Source organism: Aquarana catesbeiana, linkage group LG01 (assembly GCF_042186555.1).
Source record: "Aquarana catesbeiana isolate 2022-GZ linkage group LG01, ASM4218655v1, whole genome shotgun sequence".
Taxonomy (NCBI): Eukaryota; Metazoa; Chordata; class Amphibia; order Anura; family Ranidae; genus Aquarana; species Aquarana catesbeiana.
The window spans coordinates 336,415,852-336,442,424 of record NC_133324.1 but is presented as its reverse complement, the minus strand read 5'-3'; positions in this window follow the sequence as shown (position 1 = coordinate 336,442,424).

Here is a 26,573-nt window from a genome sequence, read left to right as displayed (position 1 = left end):
TATATATATGTGGTGGTGGCCAATGGGAAAAAAAGTATCCCAAGGGCCACTCCCACATGAATGATTAGTCAATCAAAAAATATGGAACAGCTGTGACTGGGGAGCCCCCCAGTCCACAGCTCTCACATAGACAGGTAAAAAAAAAAACAAATACTCACAATCACATTGACACAAACATAAACCAATTACAAATAATATATTACATATTAAAATTGGGTTTATATAACCACATTAACATGTAACACTGGGTATAACTCATGCGACATAACATAATAATGTTAGTTTAAAAATTGGCATTATTATCCACACCGCATGTGTGAAAGACTCACACATGTGTGTGTTCAGTTATCAAAACCCACCAAGGAACTTCCATGTGTTGGATGTAAACGCAAAAACAGAAAAATATATGTATCAAATCAAAAAACTAAAAACATGTTAACCAGTTGCCGACCGCCTCACGCTGATATACGTCAGCAGAATAACACAGGCAGGCAGAATCACGTACCTGTACGTGATCTGCCTCTCGCGGGCGGGGGGGTCCGATCGGACCACCCCCCGGTGCCCGAGGGGGTCGGCGTTTGTCCCCCGGCGATCGGAGGTGAGGGGGAGGCCATCCATTCGTGGCCCCCCCCTCGCGATCGCTCCCAGCCAATGGGATCATTCCCCTGCCTCTGTATAGTACACAGAGGCAGAGGAAATGATGTCATCTCTCCTCGGCTCTGTATTTTCCGTTCCGGTGCCGAGGAGAGAAGACTGCAAGTGCACAAACACTACACACACAGTAGAACATGCCATGCATACATTACAACCCCCTTTACACTTTACCCCCCCGATCCCCCCCCCCGATCACCCCCCAATCACCCCCCTCCCCCGTCACACTGACACCAAGCAGTTTTTTTTTTCTGATTACTGCATTGGTGTCAGTTTGTGACAGTTAGTGTGGTAGGGCAGTTAGTGTTAACCCCCTTTAGGTCTAGGGTACCCCCCCTAACCCCCCCCTAATAAAGTTTTAACCCCTTGATCACCCCCCGTCGCCAGTGTCGCTAAGCGATCATTTTTCTGACCGCTGTATTAGTGTCACTGGTGACGCTAGTTAGGGAGGTAAATATTTAGGTTCGCCGTCAGCGTTTTATAGCGTCAGGCACCCCCATATACTACCTAATAAATGTTTTAACCCCTTGATTGCCCCCTAGTTAACCCTTTCACCACTAATCACCGTATAATCGTTACGGGTGACGCTGGTTAGTTCATTTATTTTTTATAGTGTCAGGGCACCCGCCATTTATTACCCAATAAAGGTTTAGCCCCCTGATCACCCGGCAGTGATATGCGTTACCCCAGGCAGCGTCAGGTTAGCGCCAGTACCGCTAACACCCACGCACGCACCGTACACCTCCCTTAGTGGTATAGTATCTGAAGTCCTCCCAAGTACCCCTACCCAACGAACCCCCCAAAAAAGATGTCTGCAGCAAGCGCGGATATAGGCGTGACACCCGCTATTATTGTCCCTCCTGTCCTGACAATCCTGGTCTTTGCATTGGTGAATGTTTTGAACGCTACCATACACTAGTTGAGTATTAGCGTAGGGTACAGCATTGCACAGACTAGGCACACTTTCACAGGGTCTCCCAAGATGCCATCGCATTTTGAGAGACCCGAACCTGGAACCGGTTACAGTTATAAAAGTTAGTTACAAAAAAAAGTGTAAAAAAAAACAAAAAAACAAAAAAAATATAAAATAAAAAAAAATAGTTGTCGTTTTATTGTTCTCTCTCTCTCTCTATTCTCTCTATTGTTCTGCTCTTTTTTTACTGTATTCTATTCTGCAATGTTTTATTGTTATGTTTTATCATGTTTGCTTTTCAGGTATGCAATTTTTTATACTTTACCGTTTACTGTGTTTTATTGTTAACCATTTTTTTGTCTTCAGGTACGCCATTCACGACTTTGAGTGGTTATACCAGAATGATGCCTGCAGGTTTAGGTATCATCTTGGTATCATTCTTTTCAGCCAGCGGTCGGCTTTCATGTAAAAGCAATCCTAGCAGCTAATTAGCCTCTAGACTGCTTTTACAAGCAGTGGGAGGGAATGCCCCCCCCCCACCGTCTTCCGTGTTTTTCTCTGGCTCTCCTGCCTCAACAGGGAACCTGAGAATGCAGCCGGTGATTCAGTCAGATGACCATAGAGCTGATCAGAGACCAGTGTGGCTCCAAACATCTCTATGGCCTAAGAACGAGCTACGAGCATTTCATGACTTAGATTTCGCCGGATGTAAGCAGCGCCATTGGGAAATTGGGAAAGCATTTTATCACACCGATCTTGGTGTGGTCAGATGCTTTGAGGGCAGAGGAGAGATCTAGGGTCTAATAGACCCCAATTTTTTCAAAAAAGAGTACCTGTCACTACCTATTGCTGTCATAGGGGATATTTACATTCCCTGAGATAACACTAAAAATGATAAAAAAAAAAAAAATTATATATATATATATATATATATATATATATATATATATATATGAAAGAAACAGTTTAAAAATAAGATAAAAAAGTAAAAAAATAATAAAGAAAAAAAAAAAGCAACCCTGTCCCCCCCCTGCTCTCGCGCAAAGGCGAATGCAAGCGTCGGTCTGGCGTCAAATAAACAGCAATTGCACCATGCATGTGAGGTATCACCGCGAAGGTCAGATTGAGGGCAGTAATTTTAGCAGTAGACCTCCTCTGTAAATCTAATGTGGTAACCTGTAAAGGCTTTTAAAGGCTTTTAAAAATGTATTTATTTTGTTGCCACTGCACGTTTGTGCGTAATTTTAAAGCATGTCATGTTTGGTATCCATGTACTCGGCCTAAGATCATCTTTTTTATTTCATCAAACATTTGGGCAATATAGTGTGTTTTAGTGCATTAAAATTTTAAAAAGTGTGTTTTTTCCCAAAAAAAATGCGTTTGAAAAATCGCTGCGCAAATACTGTGTGAAAAAAAAAAATGAAACACCCACCGTTTTAATCTGTAGGGCATTTGCTTTAAAAAAAATATAATGTTTGGGGGTTCAAAGTAATTTTCTTGCAAAAAAAATAATTTTTTCATGTAAACAAAAAGTGTCAGAAAGGGCTTTGTCTTCAAGTGGTTAGAAGAGTGGGTGATGTGTGACATAAGCTTCTAAATGTTGTGCATAAAATGCCAGGGCAGTTAAACCCCCCCCCAAATGACCCCATTTTGGAAAGTAGACACCCCAAGCTATTTGCTGAGAGGCATGTCGAGTCCATGGAATATTTTATATTGTGACACAAGCTGCGGGAAAGAGACAAATTTTTTTTTTTTTTGCACAAAGTTGTCACTAAATGATATATTGCTCAAACATGCCATGGAAATATATGAAATTACATCCCAAAATACATTCTGTTGCTTCTCCTGAGTACGGGGATACCACATGTGTGAGACTTTTTGGGAGCCTAGCCACGTACAGGACCCCGAAAATCAAGCACCGCCTTCAGGCTTTCTAAGGGCGTAAATTTTTTATTTCACTCTTCACTGCCTATCACAGTTTCGGAGGCCATGGAATGCCCAGGTGGCACAAACCCCCCCCCCCCCCCCCAATGACCCTATTTTGGAAAGTAGACACCCCAAGCTATTTGCTGAGAGGTATAGTGAGTATTTTGCAGACCTCAGTTTTTGTCACAAAGTTTTGAAAATTGAAAAAAAAAAAGTTTTTTCTTGTCTTTCTTCATTTTCAAAAACAAATGAGAGCTGCAAAATACTCACCATGCCTCTCAGCAAATAGCTTGGGGTGTCTACTTTCCAAAATGGGGTTATTTGGGGGGGGGGTTGTGCCACCTGGGCATTCCATGGCCTCCGAAACTGTTATAGGCAGTGAAGAGTGAAATCAAAAATTTACACCCTTAGAAATCCTGAAGGCGGTGATTGGTTTTCGGGGCCCCATACGCAGCTAGGCTCCCAAAAAGTCCCACACATGTGGTATCCCCATACTCAGGAGAAGCAGCTAAATGTATTTTGGGGTGCAATTCCACATATGCCCATGGCCTGTGTGAGCAATATATCATTTAGTGACAACTTTGTGCAAAAAAAAAAAAAAATTGTCACTTTCCCGCAACTTGTGTCAAAATATAAAATATTCCATGGACTCAACATGCCTCTCAGCAAATAGCTTGGGGTGTCTACTTTCCAAAATGGGGTCATTTGGGGGGGGGGGGGTTTGTGCCATCTGGGCATTTTATGGCCTTAAAAACTTTGATAGGTAGTGAGGAGTGAAATCAAAAATTTACACCCTTAGAAATCCTGAAGGCGGTGATTGGTTTTCGGGGCCCCGTACGTGGCTAGGCTCCCAAAAAGTCCCACACATGTGGTATCCCCATACTCAAGAGACGCAGCTGAATGTATTTTGGGGTGCAATTCCTCATATGCCCATGACCTGTGTGAGCAATATATCATTTAGTGACAACTTTTTGTAATTTTTTTTTTTTGTCATTATTCAATCACTTGGGACAAAAAAAAAAAAAAATATTCAATGGGCTCAACATGCCTCTCAGCAATTTCCTTGGGGTGTCTACTTTCCAAAATTGGGTCATTGGGGGGGGGGGGGGATGGTGTACTGCCCTGCCATTTTAGCACCTCAAGAAATGACATAGGCAGTCATAAACTAAAAGCTGTGTAAATTCCAGAAAATGTACCCTTGTAGCTTGTAGACGCTATAACTTTTGCGCAAACCAATAAATATACGCTTATTGACATTTTTTACCAAAGACATGTGGCCGAATACATTTTGGCCTAAATGTATGACTAAAATTGAGTTTATTGGATTTTTTTTATAACAAAAAGTAGAAAATATCTTTTTTTTTCAAAATTTTCGGTCTTTTTCCGTTTATAGCGCAAAAAATAAAAACCGCAGAGGTGATCAAATACCATCAAAAGAAAGCTCTATTTGTGGGAAGAAAAGGACGCAAATTTTGTTTGGGTACAGCATTGCATGACCGCGCAATTAGCAGTTAAAGCGACACAGTGCCAAATTGTAAAACGTGCTCTGGTCAGGAAGGGGGTAAATCCTTCCGGGGCTGAAGTGGTTAAACAAGTGTGTACATACAAACACATGGACTAAGGAATGATACCGCATTCACTCCGAAACCGTTAATAAAAATCAAAAGCAAAAAACAAGAGTTTCCTCTATTCATATATACAGTATGTCAGGAGGGCTGTAAGAAAAGTTTCTTGATATCGTTCCTAATCGATCCATATGTGGATAAAGAGACCCTATAAAAGCTCACTAAAAAGAAAAAAGGCAAAAAAGAAGCAAAGAAGAAGCAAAAAAAATCACAGAAAAATCGCAGTAACAATAGCAAAAAAGCAGAAAAAATAATAATACCTAAAAGAAGAAAGGCACAAAAACAAAGAGAGCCCCGGAAACATCAAAATCGCATGATTATATATTTATAAATTTCATATGTATGATGTTAATCCTTGTAGCTCACTTCACATTAATAGTCTCCTATCATTTTCCGCCCTCCACTGAAAAGCTCACATACTCTACCTTGATCACTCTTCAGCTATCACATACTAGGATCCTCATTTCTTGTTGTTGACAGTTTATAGCTGATTATTATTGTTCCTTCATATAATTTATTACTATTGTAGTTCTCAGTGTTGCTATCAATAATCCGTATAATTATTTGTTTCATATACATATTTATGAAGGCAAACATATGATTTTTAGGGGGAAACAATAAGTCAATGTGTATGGTATATGTGAGCGGACAGCAGATGTAAATGATCCTGTCCACAATTCTACAAGATACAAAATATCGTCAAAAATTGTGATCACCGATGATCGGCTATGGGTTAGCCAATTAAAGGGAAACAATCAATGCAATATCAGTATAGTGTATTTCCAAATGTTGGAAGTATGCACATGTAGCGCCCCCCTGAGTATACTGGGACCCAAGAGACACCTCCAGATACGGGAGCAGGCTTACATTCACCCCAGGGCTGAGTCCATGGCAATAATGGGAAGTGAGAACAAATACGGGCGCCAGTCACTTTAGTATTTTTCAATGCTTTAATGAAAAACTTGAAAGAAGTAGTAGTAAAGAGGTTGAGGGGAGGTTGCAGATACCTTTTTGTAGCAGATCACTTACAGACCCTTCAGAAGAGAGGACAAAACACAGCTTTCTCTCTGTAAATATTGTATGGCTGGGTAGATCTCTGCCACAGACCTAGCAACCTGCAAGATGTCTGGATAAGCCTCTCTCACAGACTTAGCAGCCAGCATACGCCTGGATAAGCCTCTCTCACAAACTTAGCAGCCAGACAGTTAGTTACCTTGATTGAATTGTAGAACAGCTTCCAGTACCAGAACCTTTAAGCCAACCCGGCGATACTGTAAGGGTAGTTTGAATATAGAGCAGCTTCTTCACAGTGCCAGAAACTTTAAGCCATCCTGGCAGTACTGTGAGGGTAGCTTAAAGATAGGTGCGTCCTCCAAGTAAGTCACCAGACCCTTCTGAGAGACCAGCCTTCATCCTGGCTCTATCCAGCAAGGGTCCTCCCCTGGATCTCCTCAGCTTGGCTCGGCTTCCTCCACACAGGCAAGACAGCCAAAGGACCACCTCTGCGGTACTAGGGCCCAGACAGGCTTCTGGGCCTACTAGCACAGCTGCAGTGACGCAACCCTCCAGCCTGGAGGGCCACAAAGTAAGAACTGATCCCTAGCACATGGCATCTGTCCCATAAATACTCTTCCCCAGAATGCACAGCAGCAAGAACCTCCCACTGGGCTGTTTCTGAAAGAAGAATATTAATTAAAGTTTCACCAAGTTGTTATTCACACACTGTCCCATGGTACCAGTGACACCTACTGGCAACAGTGGAAACTGCACAACCAAGTAAATTCCAGAACAGATTTAGAAAACTATATACATTAAATCTGAGCTGGTTACAGCTCAGCCAAAAACTACATTTACCTACGATCACCTGATCAAAAAGAGCAGGGTGCTACACACCTAGGGTGTTGTACACCTAGACTTTACATATAGGAATAAGGAGTCCTCACTGCAGCCCTAGTCATTAAAGCTGTCAGCTGTCAGTGTTGTCAGAGCAGAGCAGAGCAGACCTGTGCCCCAGTGTCAAGAGCCGTAGCCAGCCTCCAGACGCCCAGTTCCAGTCCACAGCCTCCCAGGACACACCGCTCCGGCCAACACTCTGCCCTAGCCCGGCCTGCCGCTCCCCCCCTGCCTCCACACCTATCGGCAGACCCGCACCCCCCCACCCCTTTTCTAGCTGTGACATGATCGTAGCCTCACCAGGGATGCTTACCTAGGACAGACCGCGGCTCGGGCCTAGTCCGGCGGCCATCTTGGGACACCCAGACGTGGCAGCAGCACCCCCCCAGCCTCCTGGAGCGCATCCTTGGACTCCAGCGGGTCCTACCGGGACCCGGCCCCCCCACCCGCCCAGACCCCTGCCCTCCAGTGCCCCCTCCACAGCATTCTATCATACAGCGGCTTGGGCCTAGTCCGGCGGCCATCTTGGAACTCCCAGGGCGGCCGCAGCTCCCTACAGACCACCCGGAGCCCATCCCGGGCTCACAGCAGCACTCTACAGGGACCCACCAGCCCACCAGTGCACCTCCACAGCCGCAGTCTGGTCACCTCGTCCCTAGCCGCTAGACTCGGGGGGACACACCGTGGCTGCGGCCTAGCTCCAGCCCACCTCCTCAGCTCACCCCTCTCTCTCCGCGGGCAGTCGCCCTTTCACCCCTGAATATCACCGCCGTCTCACCACTAGGGCACAGGGCAATACTGAGAGCAGGACAATCCTCGGCTCAGGCCTTGCACCGGCATTCATCTTGATCCCTCCAGACGCAGCTCAGTACCAGGAAGTAGTAGCTTAGGTCAACCTCAGTGCCCTCCTTGGTCCGACCCCTACCCCTCTACTCATCACCGACCAACCGGGGTCAGGTATGTACACGGGGCCACCCTCTAGCAGTTGATCGAGGGACTCAGTCCGATCGCCTCTGGGGTCAGGAAGGAATTTTTTCCTCTGCTGTAGCAATTGGCCAGCTCAGCTAGGGGTTTTTGCCTTCCTCTGGATCAACAGGAGGGCGGTTAGGCCTGCATGGCCCCTCCACCACCACCACCAAGTCCCATCGCACTGTCTTCAACGCCACCTGAGGCAGCGGCTTTCTTCAGACCATCATCTTCTCAGCAACAGAAGCAACAGCACCCTTCAGGACCACCATCTACTTAGCAACTTCACCATTGATACATCAGTATCATCACCGCATCATCCTACCTTCAGTAATTTTCTCGTCATGTGCAACTTCAAGTACTCAGCGAACGCTCTACACAGGCTAAGAAATACCACCTCAACATTAACAACTTCTGTTCATAAAATACTACAGAAAGAACAACTACTAAGGACCAACCTACAATCAACCATCAAATATAGGAAGACAACAATTCAACCACAACAATTAGCATGCGCTCTGATCAACACCAGATCTGCAGTCAAGCACAGACTGGAAGTACACGACTTCATCACCCAAAACAGCATAGATTGCCTCTTCATTACCGAAAGCTGGCTAACACCCGACTGCCAAGCCATCCTAACCGAATTAGTACCTGAGAACTACAGGATCCTAACGGAGCACAGAACAGGAAAAAAAGGAGGAGGCCTAGCAGTGATCTTCAAATCTCACCTCGCGCTCACCAAATCAACTGTACAGAACTCAGTGCCTTTCATGGAGACACTCACCCTACATCTACAAACTACACCCCAAGACACTATCCACAGACCACCAGGACCGAAGACAGACCTCCTGACACCCTTCACAGAATTCATGTCAACTCACACCCTGAAAACCAAAAACTTTTTGGCACTTGGAGATTTTAACTTCTGGGAAAACTCCACCCAAGATCCTATCGCCACCGCCTGCATTAACCAACTGAAAGAATTAGGTCTTCAGCAACTGATAAATGCTCCCACACATGGTTCAGGACACATTCTGGACCTCATCTTAAAACAAAATATGGACGTCAACATATTCGACAATCTACCTCTACCATGGACGGATCATCACGCTATCAAATTTAATATCGCTACCAACACCACCCTCCAAAAATGGAAACTTTACAACACACTGGACAAGATCTCAGAGGAAACTACACTCCGAACTCTTCAAAACCACATTATCAAACAAAATAGCACTCAACGGAACAAACACTCAACTCCTTAAACAAGGCATTACTACAAACTGCGGACTCAGTGGCTCCAAAATGTAGAACACACTTCCACAAAACAACCTCTGGATGGTTTAATGGCACTCTTACTTTAATAAAGCAGGAACACAGACGAGCTGAAAGAGCCTGGAAAAGAAACTCCACAAAGGAAAACCACACAAACTACAAAGCACTCATGGAGAAATATCACAAAGCAATCTTCAAAGCAAAAAAGGAACATTTCTCAAACACCATCTCATCAGCCTTAAACCGCCCTTGGGAACTCTTCAAAATAGTCACCAAGACTATGAACCCTACCTGCCTAGAGCCCCCAGGAAACGAAACCCAAGAATTCTGCAATAAACTATCGGATTTTTTTATCGATAAAATCGACAACATCCGGAAAACAATTCAACAGAAAAAAACAACCAATCTCATTCAACCAAAGCAAAAAGAAAAAATCAATACGATCATCACACAAGCACCGAATTTTTCACTGATCCCAATCACCACTGACACCACCAAAAACATCATCAGAAGCCTCAGAGACAGCACATCACCAAACGACATCATTCCCACAAAACTCCTGAACGAATGTTCCAACATCTTGGCTCCCACTATAACACACCTCATCAACCAGTCATTCAAAGAAAGGACTGTTCCAATCGCCCTCAAACATGGCATCGTCAAACCCCTCCTAAAGAAACCCAACCTTGACCCTAAGGACCCTAACTATTGCAGACCGATAACAAGCCTCAACACCATCTCCAAGATTATCGAGAAAGCAGTAGTACAACAGCTTCAACACCACCTGGACACGCACAAACTCCTGGACCCTCTGCATTTAGGCTTCCGCCCAGGCCATGGCACAGAAAAGGCACTTCTCAAAATATGGGACGACGCCCTCGAAGCAGCTGATGATGGAGAATCATGTCTCCTGGTACTGTTGGACCTCAGTGCAGCATTCGATACAGTGGACCACAATACTCTACTCATCCGCCTCACAGAAGTAGCAGGAGTCACAGATTCAGATCTACAATGGTTCACATCCTTCTTAGGAAATCGCTCCTAGACAGTGAAACTAGGAGCTTTCACCTCTGAAACCCGCACAATCTCTTGTGGAGTCCCTCAAAGTTCACCCTTGTCACCAGTGCTCTTCAACATCTACGTCCGCCCACTCCTCAAAATCATCAGAAAATTGGACCTCTGCTTCCACTCATACGCTGATGATACCCAACTCTACCTTCGCATCACTGGAGAAAAAGACCATCATCAGCAACTAGAAAAATGCCTCACTTTGATAGACGACTGGATGACCACTAGCTCTCTTAAACTCAACGGATCAAAAACAGAGCTTCTTCTCCTACACGCAAACCAAAATTCCAAAACTAAGACCCCATGGACACCACCCACCATCTTTGGACAGACCATTTCTCAAAGCACCAAAGCCAAGAGTCTCGGAGTCATCTTTGACTCAGAAACGTCAATGGATGCACAAATAGGATCAGTAGTCCGCCAATCTCACCATCTCCTCCGCCTGCTACGTAGACTCATCCCCTTCGTCCCAGAAGAGGACAAAGCAGCAGTAGTTGGAACAATCATCAATTCCAGACTCGACTACGCAAACTCCCTCTACATAGGACTACCCCAATATCAGTACCCCAATATGCGCGCTTGCAACTCATCCAAAACACGGCGGCAAGACCGTTAACAGGAAAAAAACCCTGGGAATCCATCTCCCTTTCCCTGAGGAGCCTACATTGGCTAACCATAAAGAACCAAATCACTTTCAAGACCCTCTGCCTCACCCACAAATGTATACAAGGAAACGCTCCTCAATACCTATGCGAGAAAATAAAGCACTACACACCCAATCGCAGTCTTCGATCTTCTAACCAAAACCTCCTCCTTATTCCAAAAACCCTCTACAAAACAAAAGGAGAACGAAGATTCGCAGTCCAAGGACCACGGTTATGGAACGCTCTACCTACTCACATCTGCATGGAAGAAAACCATCAGGCCTTCAGGAAGAAACTCAAGACCTACCTCTTCTAAGAAGCTGGACAACACAGGACAGATCCAGCTCCTTGAGGCGATTCAGTTCGCATTTGCAGCGCTATACAAATCATTAATTCATTCATTCATTCACACATATGGAGTAGATCAAAAAATTCAAAAACAAAAAAGTCAAATGGCAGAGAGCCAACAGTGAAGGGACAGGAAACAAGAAACAGCAAAGAAATTAAGTGGGAAAGGCGAGAGGCAAAGGGCAAGAAGACGAAAGCACAGCAGTAGCTGACAGAGTACAGAATGGGACAAGATAGAGAAGGGATAGTTGATGGAAGAGGACGAAAACCATCTCCGAATGAAAAATATCAGACCCTATTGTTGGTAGAAAGATGCAAAATTGAAATCAAATAGACATGCATTTTCTACATGGTCCTTTATTCATAGAATTGGGACATGTCACACTCAAAGTTGAGGCCAGCAGGTTTTCTGATGTTTAAATTAAATATCCAGTGGATTTCTTGTCTGCATAATATTTTAAATTTATTGCCCCCTCTGAGTGGTCTTACTATCTTTTCCATCCTCTGAATCACCAGACTTGATATGTCCTTGCTGTGGTAATCGTTCCAATGTCGTGCTATGTTGGTGGCATGGTTTCTATCTATATTCGTAAAGGTGATCATAAAGCCGATCTCTTAGCCTGCGTGTCGTCCTACCCACGTACTGTATGGGACATGATGTGCATGTAATCACGTAAACCACAAACCGTGTATTACAGTTGATGAATGATTTGATTTTATAGGATTTGCCAGTAGTGACAGAAAGACCAGTGTCACCTTTCTTGACAAAAGGACAATATGTACAACTTGCCCAATTTTTCTGCCCCTGTTTAACAGGGGCATGTAATTACAATTTTTGATATAATATTTCACAGCAGAGCCTTGACCTGCACCCAAGAGTAACTGTCATGGTTATGCAATAGAGTTTGTCTGTCAGCTTACCTGTCTCCATGTGTTCATCTCTAGAGACCAGCTGACCCTCACCTGACTGCTTTTGTGAACTCTCCTCTAGCATGGCTCCACCCCAGTTCCTATCAGGGAACCCTATATTAACCTGTGCACTGAAAGCCAGCAGTGCTGGTCAACCATTGTGTGTTAGCTTTCGTGTGTACTTGCTGTGTTTCCTACATCTGATTCCAGTTACTGACTTTGGCCTGTTCTGGCGCCACCAAAACCAAAGGCCCAATTTTTCTGCCCCTGTTTAATGGCACGAGGTTCCCCTTAAAATTCATACCAGGCCCAAAAGACCTGGAAATGGACTGAGGTGGAACCCACGCCATTTTTAAAAATGATTTTTATCTATAATGCCGGGATCCGACAATGCATTACAGCCGCAAGCAAGTTTTAAATTACATTTTTTCCTTTAGAAATGTAATTTTGCTGTGGTACTGTTATAAACGTGGGAAAGATGCGGTACTTTACAGGCAGACTAAGGAGACCCCCCCAGGAATGATATTTAAAGGAATATTTCATTTTTATTGTATTATTTAAGCATTATTAAAATCACTGCTCCCGAAAAAACGAAAAAACGGTAGTTTTTAAAACTTTTTTTTTTGCATTGATACATGTTCCCTGTGGCAGGACCTAGGTCCCCAAACACTTTTGATGGCAATAACTTGCCTATAAGCCTTTAAAATTTATTTATTATTTATTTATTTCAGGTACTTATATAGCGCCGTCAATTTACACAGCGCTTTACATATATATATTATACATTCACATCAGTCCCTATACCCTCAAGGAGCTTACAATCTAAGGTCCCTAACTCACATTCATATACTAGGGCCGATTTAGACAGGATCCAATTAACCTACCAGCATGTCTTTGGAGTGTGGGAGGAAACCGGAGTACCCGGAGGAAACCCACGCAGACACAGGGAGAACATGCAAACTCCAGGCAGGTAGTGTCGTGGTCGGGATTCGAACCAGCGACCCTTCTTACTGCTAGGCGAGAGTGCTACCCACTGCACCACTGTGCCGCCCATAAAATAAAAATAAAATAAATGAGCACTTTTTCATTTTTCATGTTCGCGTCCCCTAGACTTTAACGGTGTTCACACAAATTTTTTGCCTGTTCGCATGTTCTGCTGTGAACCGAATCGGGGGTGTTCGGCTCATTCCTACTTATGAGTATGCTGACCATGCAAGAACTGGGATGTTTTCAGCTTCCAGGAATTGTGTACAGATCCTTGCAACATGGGGCCATACATTATCATGATGCAACATGAGGTGATAGTCGTGGATGAATGGCACAACAATGGGCCTCAGGCTCTCGTCGCGGTATCTCTGTGCATTCAAAATGCCATCAATAAAATACGCCTGTGTTCGTTGTTCATAGCATATGCCTGCCCATACCCAGAGGCAGCTCTAGACTTTGTGAGGCCTTAGGCAAAACTTAGACATGAGGCCCCACTCAATCTCATAATGGGAAAAATAATTCAAGGGATGAAAATGAACTGTATTAGGAGGGTACAGTATAGGGGAGTGGACAGTACAGGGGGTAGGTAAGTGGGCATAATAAAGATATATTTTCCTCAAGCAGAGCTGCACAGGGAAGCTGCTCTCACAGATCCTACCTATTCTGGTAGGCTGTCACAAAGAGAGAAATAAAGGGAGATGGGTGGAGAAGGAAGGAAGGAAGCAAGGAAGGAAGGAAGGAAGGAAGGAAAGAGAAAAAAGAGAAAGAAAGAGAGAAAGAGAAAGAAAGAGAGAAAGAGAAAGAAAGAGAGAAAGAGAAAGAAAGAGAGAAAGAAAGAGAGAAAGAGAAAGAAAGAGAGAAAGAAAGAGAGATGGAAGGAAAGAAAGAAAGAGAAAAAAAGATGGAAGGAAAGAAAGAAAAAAAATGGATGGAAAGAAAGAAAGAGAAAGAAAGATGGATGGAAGGAAATAAAGAGAAAGAAAGATGGATGGAAGGAAATAAAGAGAAAGAAATATGGATGGAAGGAAATAAAGAGAAAGAAAGAAAGAAAGAAAGAAAGAAAGAAAGAAAGAAAGAAAGAAAGAAAGAAAGAAAGAAAGAAAGAAAGAAAGAAAGAAAGAAAGAAAGAAAGAAAGAAAGAAAGAAAGAAAGAAAAATTTCGCCTAATTAGAGAGCCGCCTTTGCCCATACCATAACCCCACCACCACCATGGGCCACTCAATCCACAACATTGACATCAGCAAACTGCTCACTCACATGACGCCATCCACCCTGTCTGCCATCTGCCCTGTACAGTGAAAACTGGGATTCATCCGTGAAGAGAACACCTCTTCAAAGTGCCAGATGCCATTGAATGTAAACATTTGCCCACTCAAGTTGGTTACGACGATGAACTGCAGTCAGGTGAAAAGCATGCAGATGAGCTTCCCTGAGACGGCTTCTGACAGTTTGTGCAGCAATTCTTTGGTTGTGCAAACCAATTGTTGCAGCAGATGTCCGGGTGGCTGGTCTCAGACAATCTTGGAGGTGAAGATGCTGCATGTGGAGGTCCTAGGCTGGTGTTATTACATGTGGTCTGCAGTTGTGAGGTTGGTTGGATGTACTGCCAAATTCTCTGAAATGCCTTTGGAGACGGCTTAGAGAAATGGACATTCAATTCAAGGGCAACAGCTCTGGTGGACATTCCTGCAGTCAGCATGCCAATTGCACGCTCCCTCAAAACTTGCAACATCTGTGGCATTGCGCTGTGTGATAAAACTGCACATTTTAGAGCGGCCTTTTATTGAGGCCAGCCTAAGGCACACCTGTGCAATAATCATGCTGTCTAATCAGCATCTTGATATGCCACACCTGTGAGGTGGATGGATTATCTTGACAAAGGAGAAGTTCTCACTAACACGGATTTAGACAGATTTGTGAACAACATTTGAGAGAAATGGGCCTTTTCTGTACATAGAAAAAGTCACAGATCTTTGAATTCAGCTCATGATAAATAGGGACAAACACAAAAGTGTTGCATTTATAATTTTGCTCAGTGTATATAAGTGACAATGTATCTAAATGATAACCAAATATTATGTCAAAAGAACTCAGATTGAAGCAATATCCTTCTCTGACTTTACGTACAAGTAAACTCAAATAATTACCACATGGTATTTAGGACCAGGGGCCTTATGGAAACGTCCCTCCTGGGAGCAATATCCGTGCACATTGAGTTGTGATGTGAGGACTGCAGGGGGATGTGAATCTCTCCATTGAGGGATTAACTGATGACTGAGCTAGCCATCCAAATAAGGTTCTAAAAGAGTTTGTTATTATTAGTAAGTAATGTGTATAATTGTGTTCCAAATAACCATGTTACTAATATGTAAATTGGTTGCTAATTGAAACCCAAATCCTGAAGAAAAATAAATAAAACATTGAAGTAAGTGTAATTATGTGCAAATACACAATGAATATGTGATAGGATGAGACATCCCAGTGGGGCATAAGTCAGTGAGCACTAGTTACATGTAAAAAGTATGTGTTAAACTATACAAAAGAAATAAAGAAAATATTAATATATATTTTTTTTATAGATGTACTATTTTTACTAATTCTGTATGAATTTATTAATGAATTGATCAAATCATGTTGTAACACTATTACCATCGTTTGAGTAGACTAATCAAAGACTTGTTTTTTGTTTATGCATTTACTTGTTTGTATATGAATCCATACTATGTTTATTTGCAGTATACCGACTACTATATACACTACTATGGCTTCAGTTTGTTAGTGCTAATGAATAAATAAAATCAGATCATTGTAAGCACCCCTGTCAATGTTAAATTGTTTGGGGGCGTGGCTAGCCGGCGGAGACGATGGACGCATGGTAGACTAGCTCCGCACTATCCTGGGCTATAACGGGGGAATACAGCGACTAAAAGCCCCATCTAACTTCACAAGATACCGGGTGCAAACCGACAACATTCCCGGATGCCTTCCTGCAAAAGAAAAGGCACGACAAGACCAGGGAAGATGACTGATTTTCTCATACAGCCGCGCCATCTCCCTGTCCAAGATGGCGCCGGCAGACATGCAGACGATACGCGCGGCCTCAGCTCCGGCACACAGAGAAGCCAGCATGGGAGACAGGGATCCAGCCACACATCCACCAACCCTCCTAAGGGACAAGGTCAGTACCCACCACCCCCATCTGCATCATCTAGCCCTGCAAAAAGCAAGTTGAAAATGTCATCAGTTTCTGCAGAGACAGCAGACATCAGTGGCTTTGAGTCCTCCCTTGATGACACTAGAGAACTACAGGACTCCATTATTGACTTTCCCACACAAAACCAGCCAGTTATGGACACAACGCTCAAAGACATGCTGGTGTCCCTGCGTTCTACACTACATGCTGACATGCTAGCATTCCCACAGCAATTCAAAACAGAAGTGGCAGCAGTGGATTCCAGAGTAACTCACATAGAGTCAAAGATAGGCGAGTTTACATCTACCTTCAATGACCTAGTAGATGCACATAACGACAGGGATGATGAAATCCACGCCATTAAAACAAAATTAGCAGATTTGGAAGACAGATCAAGACGTAATAATGTCAAAATTCGGGGGATACCCGAATTGATCAAGCCCCCAGACCTAAAAGAATACTTCACAAACATAATGAAAACTGCGCTTCCAGAAACGCCCCTGGAGGAACTGATCATCGATCGGATTCACCGCCTTCCAAGACCCAGAAATATCCCGGACCATCTCCCCAGAGACACAATAGTGAGAATCCACTTTTATCATATAAAAGACCAATTTATGATGATAGTCAGAAGAAGAGAAAACCTTCCACAAGAGCTACAGGATCTTTCCTTCTATGCTGACTTGTCTGCATTCACCATGCAACAGCGAAGACAGCTTGCAACAATAACTAAACCACTAAACAACCATCACATCCAGTACAGATGGTTGTACCCAGCTAAGCTACTAATCACAAAAGAAGGCAAATCACAAGTGATTACAAATATTAAAGAGGGAATCCGTCTCCTGAGAGATTGGCAACTCATTGATCCAAGCAACAACGGGTACGACAAGCCACATTCACCCTCCTCCACCCGAGCCAGTTCTGACACAGAAACGGGCTGAAATCCAACAAAATCAACAACAAGGAACCCCAATTGACCCAGGAACAGCCACTTAGCCATTGTTGCTTTACCCCCTTAATTAAAAACGGAATAATATCCGTACAGATTCCTTACGGGATCGCTCTTTTTATTGCTTGGTTTGGTTACTCTATCCTTCTTGCACTTTTTTTTTTTTTTTTTTTCTCTCTCTTTTTGTTTTTTGTTTTTAATCCTAAATACAGGAGCAGAAGTACGGACACATAGAACAGATATACCCGGACACCAGAGCCCTTTGCCGCACCATCTCCACCACGAGGATAATCAACATTATCAAATCAACCCACCGTCTTCCTACATCACTCACTCCACTAAAAGGTACGACGCACAAAAAACATCAGAATGTCTTTTACTATCACATCGTTAAACTTTAAAGTTCTGAATAGCCCTCATAAACGACAAATGGCCTGGAAGGAAGCGTCAAGGTTAAAAAGTGACATCATATGTTTTCAAGAGACACACTTTATAGCAGACAAACCCCCAGCATTCAGTAATCGCAGATTCCCCCAAGTTTTTACAGCAAACGGCCCAAAGAAAAAAGGGGGAGTAGCAATTGCTATAGGAGACAATATCTCATTTTCAGAAATCACAACTCATCTGGACACTTCAGGCAGGTATATCATACTAGTATGCGAGATCTTTTCAGTGAAGTACACTCTAGTTAACATATACCTGCCAAACAACAACCAATTGCGATTCCTTAAAAAAATATGGAAAAAAGTTGAATCCCTGAAACAGGGTCATATAATCTTGTGTGGAGATTTCAATGCAGTACCTGACAAAACCATTGACTGTACAAACCCTAAACAAGTGACTTACCGAAGAACAACACTGGAAAAATTTATCAACACATCGGAACTATTCGACGTATGGAGGTGCCAACATTCCTCAGAGAAAGATTTTACCTTTTTTTCTAATGTGCATAACACCTACTCGCGCATAGATCTATTTTTGGTAGACAAATTTTTATTGCAGAAAATTGTAAAATCAGACATTGATATTATATCCTGGTCTGATCATGCTCCAGTTTCCATTAGCATGGGAGGGAGGAATACCGAGACAGGAGCGAATAGATGGCGGAACGACATTTTCACTATGTCCAAACCAGAAAATCTTAAATTACTTAGAAGTTCACTAAAAGAATTTTTTTAAATTAATGCTCCTTCGGTGTCTGACCCTTTCACGCTGTGGAACACTCATAAGGTGGTCATAAGAGGACTATTAATACAACTAAGTGCTAGGGCCAAGAGACAAAAGGCGGCGAGGATCAATGACCTGCTAAATAAAATAAAGTCCCTAGAATCATCCAACAAACAAAATTCTACCCAAAAGACAAGAGACTTACTATTCTATGCCAGACAAGAACTAAGAACTACCCTGGTTTCTCAGCAGGAGAACTGCCTTCGCACCTTAAAAGCACAAAACTACCGCTGCAGCAACAAGGCGGGGAAACTGCTGGCAAACCAATTAAAAGAAAAAAATGGCAAAACAAAGAATTCCGCACATAGAGAACCCCAAATCTAAAAAAAAAGTCTTTAAACCCAAAGAAATAGCAGACGCCTTCTGTGATTACTATGAGGCATTATACAACCTCAAGGATGACCCTAATACACCCCAACCTTCAGACAATCTGATCTCAGAATTCCTGGAAGCTATAAACCTTCCAAAAGTCCCACAACCAGCACTTATTAAACTAAACTTACCCTTCACTACCCATGAAATTGAGAAAACAATTAAAAACATGCCTCATGGTAAGTCACCAGGACCAGATGGTTACTCATCTGAATATTATCAACTGTTTAAAACGGAATTATCCCCTTATTTAAAGCAGGTCTTTGATACCGCAATGTCTAATGCCTCGTTCCCAAAAGATATGCTAACTGCTACTATTATAACGCTGCCAAAACCCGGTAAAGACTTCTATGCTCCACAAAATTTTAGACCCATCTCTTTGTTGAATGTGGATGTGAAATTGTACGCTAAGATTATAGCCAATAGATTGTCATCATTATTACCAGATCTCGTCAACCAAGACCAAGTAGGTTTTGTATCAGGCAGGCAAACAAATGATGCTACTAGAAGAATGGTAAACATAATCCATCTTGCGGAGGAATCTCAAAAGCCTTCTCTGCTCCTTACTTTGGATGCGGAGAAGGCCTTTGATAGAGTTCACTGGAGATATCTGACCAAGGTACTAGAGAAATTTGGTTTGATAGGCCCAATCCAACAGGCAATTCTGGCTCTATACTCATCCCCATCTGCATATGTTTTCACTGAAGGTATGTTCTCCAGAAATTTTCAAATAACAAATGGGACAAGGCAGGGGTGCCCACTGTCACCCCTAATCTTTGCATTGATTATGGAACCACTGGCAGAAACAATTAGAGATAACACAATGATCAGAGGCATCCCATCCCAAGATAAAGAACACAAAATATCATTATTCGCGGATGATGTTATCTTAACACTATCTGACCCGTACAAATCATTAAAAGCAGCACACGCGACACTAACACAATTCAGCAAAGTAGCATATTATAAAGTTAATGCCTCCAAATCCAATATTTTAGGAATTGCAATTGACAAAACCACTAAATCAACCATGCAAAAAGACTTTCCATACCCATAGTCCACAGATTCAATTTCCTACCTAGGATTACAACTAACAACACCCGTAGCCAAACTATTCAAACTCAACTACCAACCTTTATTGAATGACTTCAAGAAAGATATCCTTAGATATCAGAAACTTCACCTCTCATGGCACGGCTGCCTAGCAGCATATAAAATGCTACTTTTACCAAAACTAATGTACCTTTTCAGGACCCTCCCAATACCTATCCCAACCCCCTTCTTCAAGGCTATGCAAACACAAATGACAAACTTTATCTGGGAAGGCAAAAGAGCAAGATTCCCAGCTCAAATGCAAGGGAAACACAAAGAGGTGGGAGGACTAGGAATTCCAAATTTAAAAGACTATTACGCTGCAGCAATTCTAGATCAACTGAGAAACTGGTTTAGCCAAAAAGAAATAAAACACTGGAACAACAACTACAACTAAACAACTAGAACAAAATTGGATTCACCCTAGATCCCTTCAATCACTCATACTAGCACACAACATACATCCAATCGTAGCTCAAATTAACCATCCCACTATACAGGCTAGTTTACAGGCATGGTCTCATCTAAAAAAGTTCACCAATCCCAAAGTAAGCCACACGGAAATTCCTATCCCACTAGAAGCATTTTACTGGCTGATTCCGAATATCTCTCTGACACAATGGCATAAAGTAAACATTCTATTAGTGAAAGACATAACATGTACAGGCAGTGTAGTATCTTTTGGTGTACTGCAGGAAAGATTCAATCTACACCCTTCAGAATTCTTGACACACCTACAGATAGTTTCATGGTTTAAGACATGGAAAGTATCTGACTCTCAAATCCCAACACAAGCATGGAAATATCTTCAATCCTCCAACCTTAAAGCAAAAGGCATATCCCAGATGTATGCCCTAATCAATGATAAAAGAACATTCACGAAATTCAACACATTAAACAGATGGGAGTCAGAATTGGGCCAAAAATTCACTGATAAACAATGGTCACTAGCATTCCAATGTAATCGCAGATTCTCAAGGTACTCTAACTATGAGGAACTGGCGGCAAAACTATTAGCAAGATGGCATTACACACCATACATGATGGCAAAATTCTCTAGTGAAAATTCTAACCTGTGCTGGAGAGGATGCGGACAGGTGGGAACATTGGTCCACATGCTCTGGTCATGCCAGCATATTAGAAGCTTTTGGTCAGAAGCATTCAAATGAATAGCGATAACCACAGGTGTTTTTACCACACCCTCGGTTGAGAAAGCAATTTTAAGTATAAACATGGTAGACTACCCAATACTAGTCAGATCAATAGCGATGCATATTCTATTTGCTGCCAGGTCCTTATTAGTGAGCAGATGGAAGTCCAATGAAATTCCAAGCGTAAGAGAATTGAAAACAAAAATCAATATAATTTCTGAATATGAAAAAATAATGGCAATCAAAGATGGCACTCGAGCAAAGTACACGTCCAATTGGAATCTATGGAACACACTGTACCAAAGCTACGTATAATCTGTTACCTGTAGTGGGATATCCACTCAAGATAACCTTTTTTTTCTTTTTGTTTTGTTTTTCTTCATGCTTTATTACCCTACTGTTTTTGTATTAATGGTGTTCTGTTTTAACACCATAGTCTTTACCTCAATGGGTTAAATATAAAACAAGGAACAAGTTCAATTAAGTCTCACATATTCATTAAAGATAAGTTACTAACCCATGATCTACAATGACAACATATTATACTTACATTGTTGTTAAACACATTGACAACAATGCATTTACTGGAAATTACAAGTGGTAATATACATGGACTCATATTCACTCTGTATGTTTTACTTTTTTGTATCACTACTCAACACCGGTTGAGGAAACTTGATGTATCTTCTTAATCTGTACACATGTTAAATATTAATAAAAACTATTCTTAAAAAAAATAATAAAAAAAAAAATGTTAAATTGTTTGTCTCATTCCTGTAAACGGATACATCTGGAAGAGAGCTTTATCTTTTAAAAAGCTAATTTACTGTCTGGATCACCAGATGAAAATAGAAGAAAGAAAGCATAAAAATGAAAACTAAATGCGACGATCACATCTAAAAATTGGTAAGCTGCAATATAAATGTTTGCTTTCTGCCTTAATACTGCTTTCAGCGTAAAATGCAATGATGGGATTAGTATTATTAAAGCGGAACTCTGCTTGGTCCCTTGTACCTATAGGTAAGCATATAGAATAGCTCTCCCGTAGATAAATATCTTCTAAATATGTACTGTTTAGTAGATATTCACAAGTTCTGCACCCAGTGACATCACTGGCACATGTACACTGTGCTTTGGATTGAGGGCACACTGAATGCTCCCCCCAATCCAGAGCATTGTGCCACGATCATGATTCCCATGCGCATGCGCAGGAGTGACATCATCGCAGCTCGGCCATTCAAACGGCCGGAGCCCGCGAACCTGCAAGGAAGACTGGGTGAAGATGGAAGCCTTGGTAGCGGAGACAGCGCGCCACATGTGGGATCCATTTCACAGGTACATTTGTCATAATGTGCTAGGAATAACATCCTCTCTAATGGCTGCAGATTTTGTAACCTGGAGACCACCCACATTAAGTAATTAATTCTTGGATCTAATAAATCAGTGTTGCCACCTGGTTGCCTCTTATAGGGTCATTCCATAGTGCAGGCACTAGATGTCGCTATTGTACATTTCATAATACAGGATCTAGACGGTTTCATGAATTAAAAAATAACCAAACAGTAAAGTTAGGGAAATTTTTTTTGTATAATGTGAAAGATGATGTTACACCAAGTAAATACAGTAGACACCTAACATGTCACACTTTAAAATTGCGAACACTCATGGAATGGTGCCAAATTTCGGTTTAGTGCTAGTGCTAGAATTGTTGCACACGCTCTAACGCACGTGGCGATACCTCACATGTGTGGTTTGAACGGTGTGTACATATGTGGGCGGGACTTGCGTGTGCTTTCGCTTCTGAAGGCAAGCTACCGGGGACAGGGGCGTTTTAAAAAGTTTTTGTTATTGTTTTATTTTAATTTTTTTTATTTTTACACTTTTTTTATATTTTTATTTTTTTTATCACTTTTATTCCTATTACAAGGAATATAAACACCCCTCGTAATAGGAATCTATTTGACAGGTCCTCTTTATGGAAAGATACGGGGTCAATAAGACCCCACATCTCTCCTCCAGGCTGGAAAGCATGAGATTGTGAAAAAGCAAGCTGTCTCATGCTGACAGCTGCGATTGCGGCTATGTTGACATCCGGGCCTCCAACGGTCATAGAGATGACTGGTGACCATCTGGTCACCGGAAGTCTCTATCGTCGCCATCCGGTGCTGGCCGATTCTTTCTCCCGGCCCCCGATGGCACGGGAGAGCCCGGAGAAGAACCGAATGGCGGCGGTAGGGGGGAATGTCCCCTTCCGTCGCCTATAAGAATGATCAAGCGGCGGAACTGCCACTATGATCATTCGTATCGTGCACAGAATCGCCAGCTGGAAAGAATGATATCTGAATGATGCCTGTAGCTGTAGGCATTATTCAGATATCCACACTCAAAGTCAAGGACATTTTTTTACTATGGCCCGGTGTTTCTCTAGCCCATACTATTTTTCTTTAAGTTTGGCTGGATTTTAGAAGGTTTAGAACATCTGTCAGTTTTTTATTCAATTTTTTATTTTTTTTATTTTTTGTGGCACCATTTGGGGCATTTCCCTCAATTCTTATCCCAGTGTTGTTACCAGTGTATGAAGTGGGAGAAATCTGGCATAATTTTTTTTTTGTTTTAGTAGCGCTATACAAGGTTATAAACTCTCTTAGCTATTTATTGTTGTCTGTGTCCCAATTGAAGAGTCCAGGATTACAGGTGAAGAAATACACTATATTACCAAAAGTATTGGGACACCTGCCTTTACATGCACATGAACTTTATTGGCATTCCAGTCTTAGACCATAGGGTTCAATATTGAGTTGGCCCAACACTTCTGGGAAGGTTGTCCACAAGGTTTAGGAGCGTGTTTATGGGAACGTTTGACCATTCTTCCAGAAGCGCATTTGTGAGGTCAGGCACTGCTGTTGGACGAGAAGGCCTTGCTCGCAGTCTCTGCTCTAATTCATCCCAAAGATGTTCTATCAGGTTGAGGTCAGGACTCTGTGCAGGTCAGTCAAGTTCCTCCACCCGAAACTCGCTCATCCATGTCTTTATGCTTTGTGCACTGGTCCAAATCATTTGGTGGAGGAGGAATGGTGGTGTGGGGTTGTTTTTTTAGGGGTTTAGGCTTGGCCCCTTAGTTCCAGTGAAGGGAACTCTTACATACCAAGACATTTTGATTCAGGATGTGGAATTCCCTTCCACAGGCCGTGGTCTCAGCGGGGAGCATCGATAGTTTCAAGAAACTATTAGATAAGCACCTGAACGACCAAAACATACAGGGATATACAATGTAATACTGACATATAATTACACACATAGGTTGGACTTGATGGACTTGTGTCTTTTATCTACCTCACCTGCTATTTAACTATGTATTTTATACAATTTCATGCTCCCATCTTTGTGGGTACAATTTGGGGATGACCCCTTCCTGTTCCAACATGACTTGCACACCAGTGCACAAAGCAAGGTCCATAAAGACATGGATGAGCGAGTTTGGGGTTTAAGGAACTTGACTGGCCTGCACAGAGTCCTGACCTTAACCCGATAGAACACCTTCGGGATGAATTAGAGCGCAGACTGCGAGCCAGGCCTTCTCATCCACATCATTGCCTAACCTCACAAATGCGCTTCAGGAAGAATGGTCAAACATTCCCATAGACACACTCCTAAACCTTGTGTACAGCCTTCCCAGAAGAGATGAAGCTGTTAAAGCTGCAAAGGGTGGGCCAACTCAATATAACCCTGTGGACTAAGACTGGGATGCCATTAAAGGTCATGTGCGTGTAAATACTTTTGGTAATATAGTGTATCTACTCAACCGGCTTCAGACAGAAAAAAAATGAAAATGCAAAAACCTGCATACCTGTGGGATCCCTCTAGAAGCTGAAAATCACTGTAGTAGATACATCTAGATGGGCGCCATTTATTGAATCCTTTTTATTTTGATAATGAATGCAAAGAGTTCTCCGATTTGGTGAGATGGAGAGGTGGGGTGTTGACATTATACTTTCTGCCTCATTCAATCAGAGAATGCTTGAAATGTATTCAGAAAATGCAAAGCATTCTCTGAATGGTGCCCGTGCTAAGCAGCTGACCTCCTGTGTTCACAATGCAGCAGGCCAGCTTCTCAACGCTGGACCTGAAAGCAAGTGGAGATCACTGGAGTAGCAGTGTCTGCTTCCATGTTTTCCAGCTTCCAGGGGCATTGGCCAGGTATAGTTTACACACAGAAGCGGCTCTTTAATTAGGCAAATTAGGCAGCCGCCTAAGGCCTCGCACTCACAGGGGCTGCGCAGCCGCTTAATTTGCCTGTGATTGGGGGCGTGGTCTCAGCATGGAGGTGTGAAGACCTTTAGTCTCAGAGCTCCTGGCCAGCGGCTCCCCTGCAGCTTCCCACACATTGCTGGTACCTACCGGTACCTTGGATACCCAGGAAAACGGACCGCTGATCTGCCTACAAAGGTTGCAGCATGAATCGCTTTCTGAAGCCACAAAAAACGGCGGTGTTTTCCAAGATGGCGCAGAACCTGCGCCATGCGGCTGTCAACGCAGAGGGAGAGACAGCCGCTCCTGGGACTGACTACGCCATGCTACGCCATGCAGCAAACTTTTCCCTACCTTCCGAGATCTCTGGCAGTGTCCACTAACATGGAGGAGGTCATACTCAGCCCGGGGCATGTTTCCCCCCCAGCCTCAGCCCTTCACAGGTCACAGTGAGTAAACCCCACCACCTCACTCCATTTAGTTCAGACTCTGCACATAAATTATGAAGACTGGGACATGGGGGCACAGGAGGGGCTAGGAATCTCTCGTCTCTCTCGCCCCCCCTCTCTCTGTCACCCCCTCTCTCTTTCTCTCTCTCATCTCCCCCTTCTCTCTCCCCCCCCTCTCTCTCCCCATCTCTCTCTCTCTTTCCCCATCTCTCTCTCCCTCCATCTTTCTCTCCCCCCTCTCCTCCCCCATTCTCTCTCCTCCTCCCCCTCCCTATCTCTCTCTCTCCTTCCCTCCCTTTCTCTCTAGAGGGGTTGTCACCTTGCTGGATCCCAGATGTTGTATTGGCTGCATATGTCTAATAGGTGAGGAGGGTGCCCTGCAAGTGGTGCTGATCACCTGTGTGCTAGATCCGTGCATCTTTCTGCAGCTATTTTTCTTGCTTGAAATATTTTTCCCATTATGGACGTGAGTGGGGCCTCATTTCTAGGTTTTGCCTAAGGCCTCACAAAGCCTAGAGCCACTACTGTTTATACATAGTTACATTGGTCGATACCTGAAATTTCTCTTTTAGCCCAACATGCACATTTTAACATGTACAGGTAGTCCCCGGGTTACAAACAAGATCTGTAGATTTGTTTTTAAGTTGAATAAGTATGTAAATTGGTACAGTAAAGTGTAAC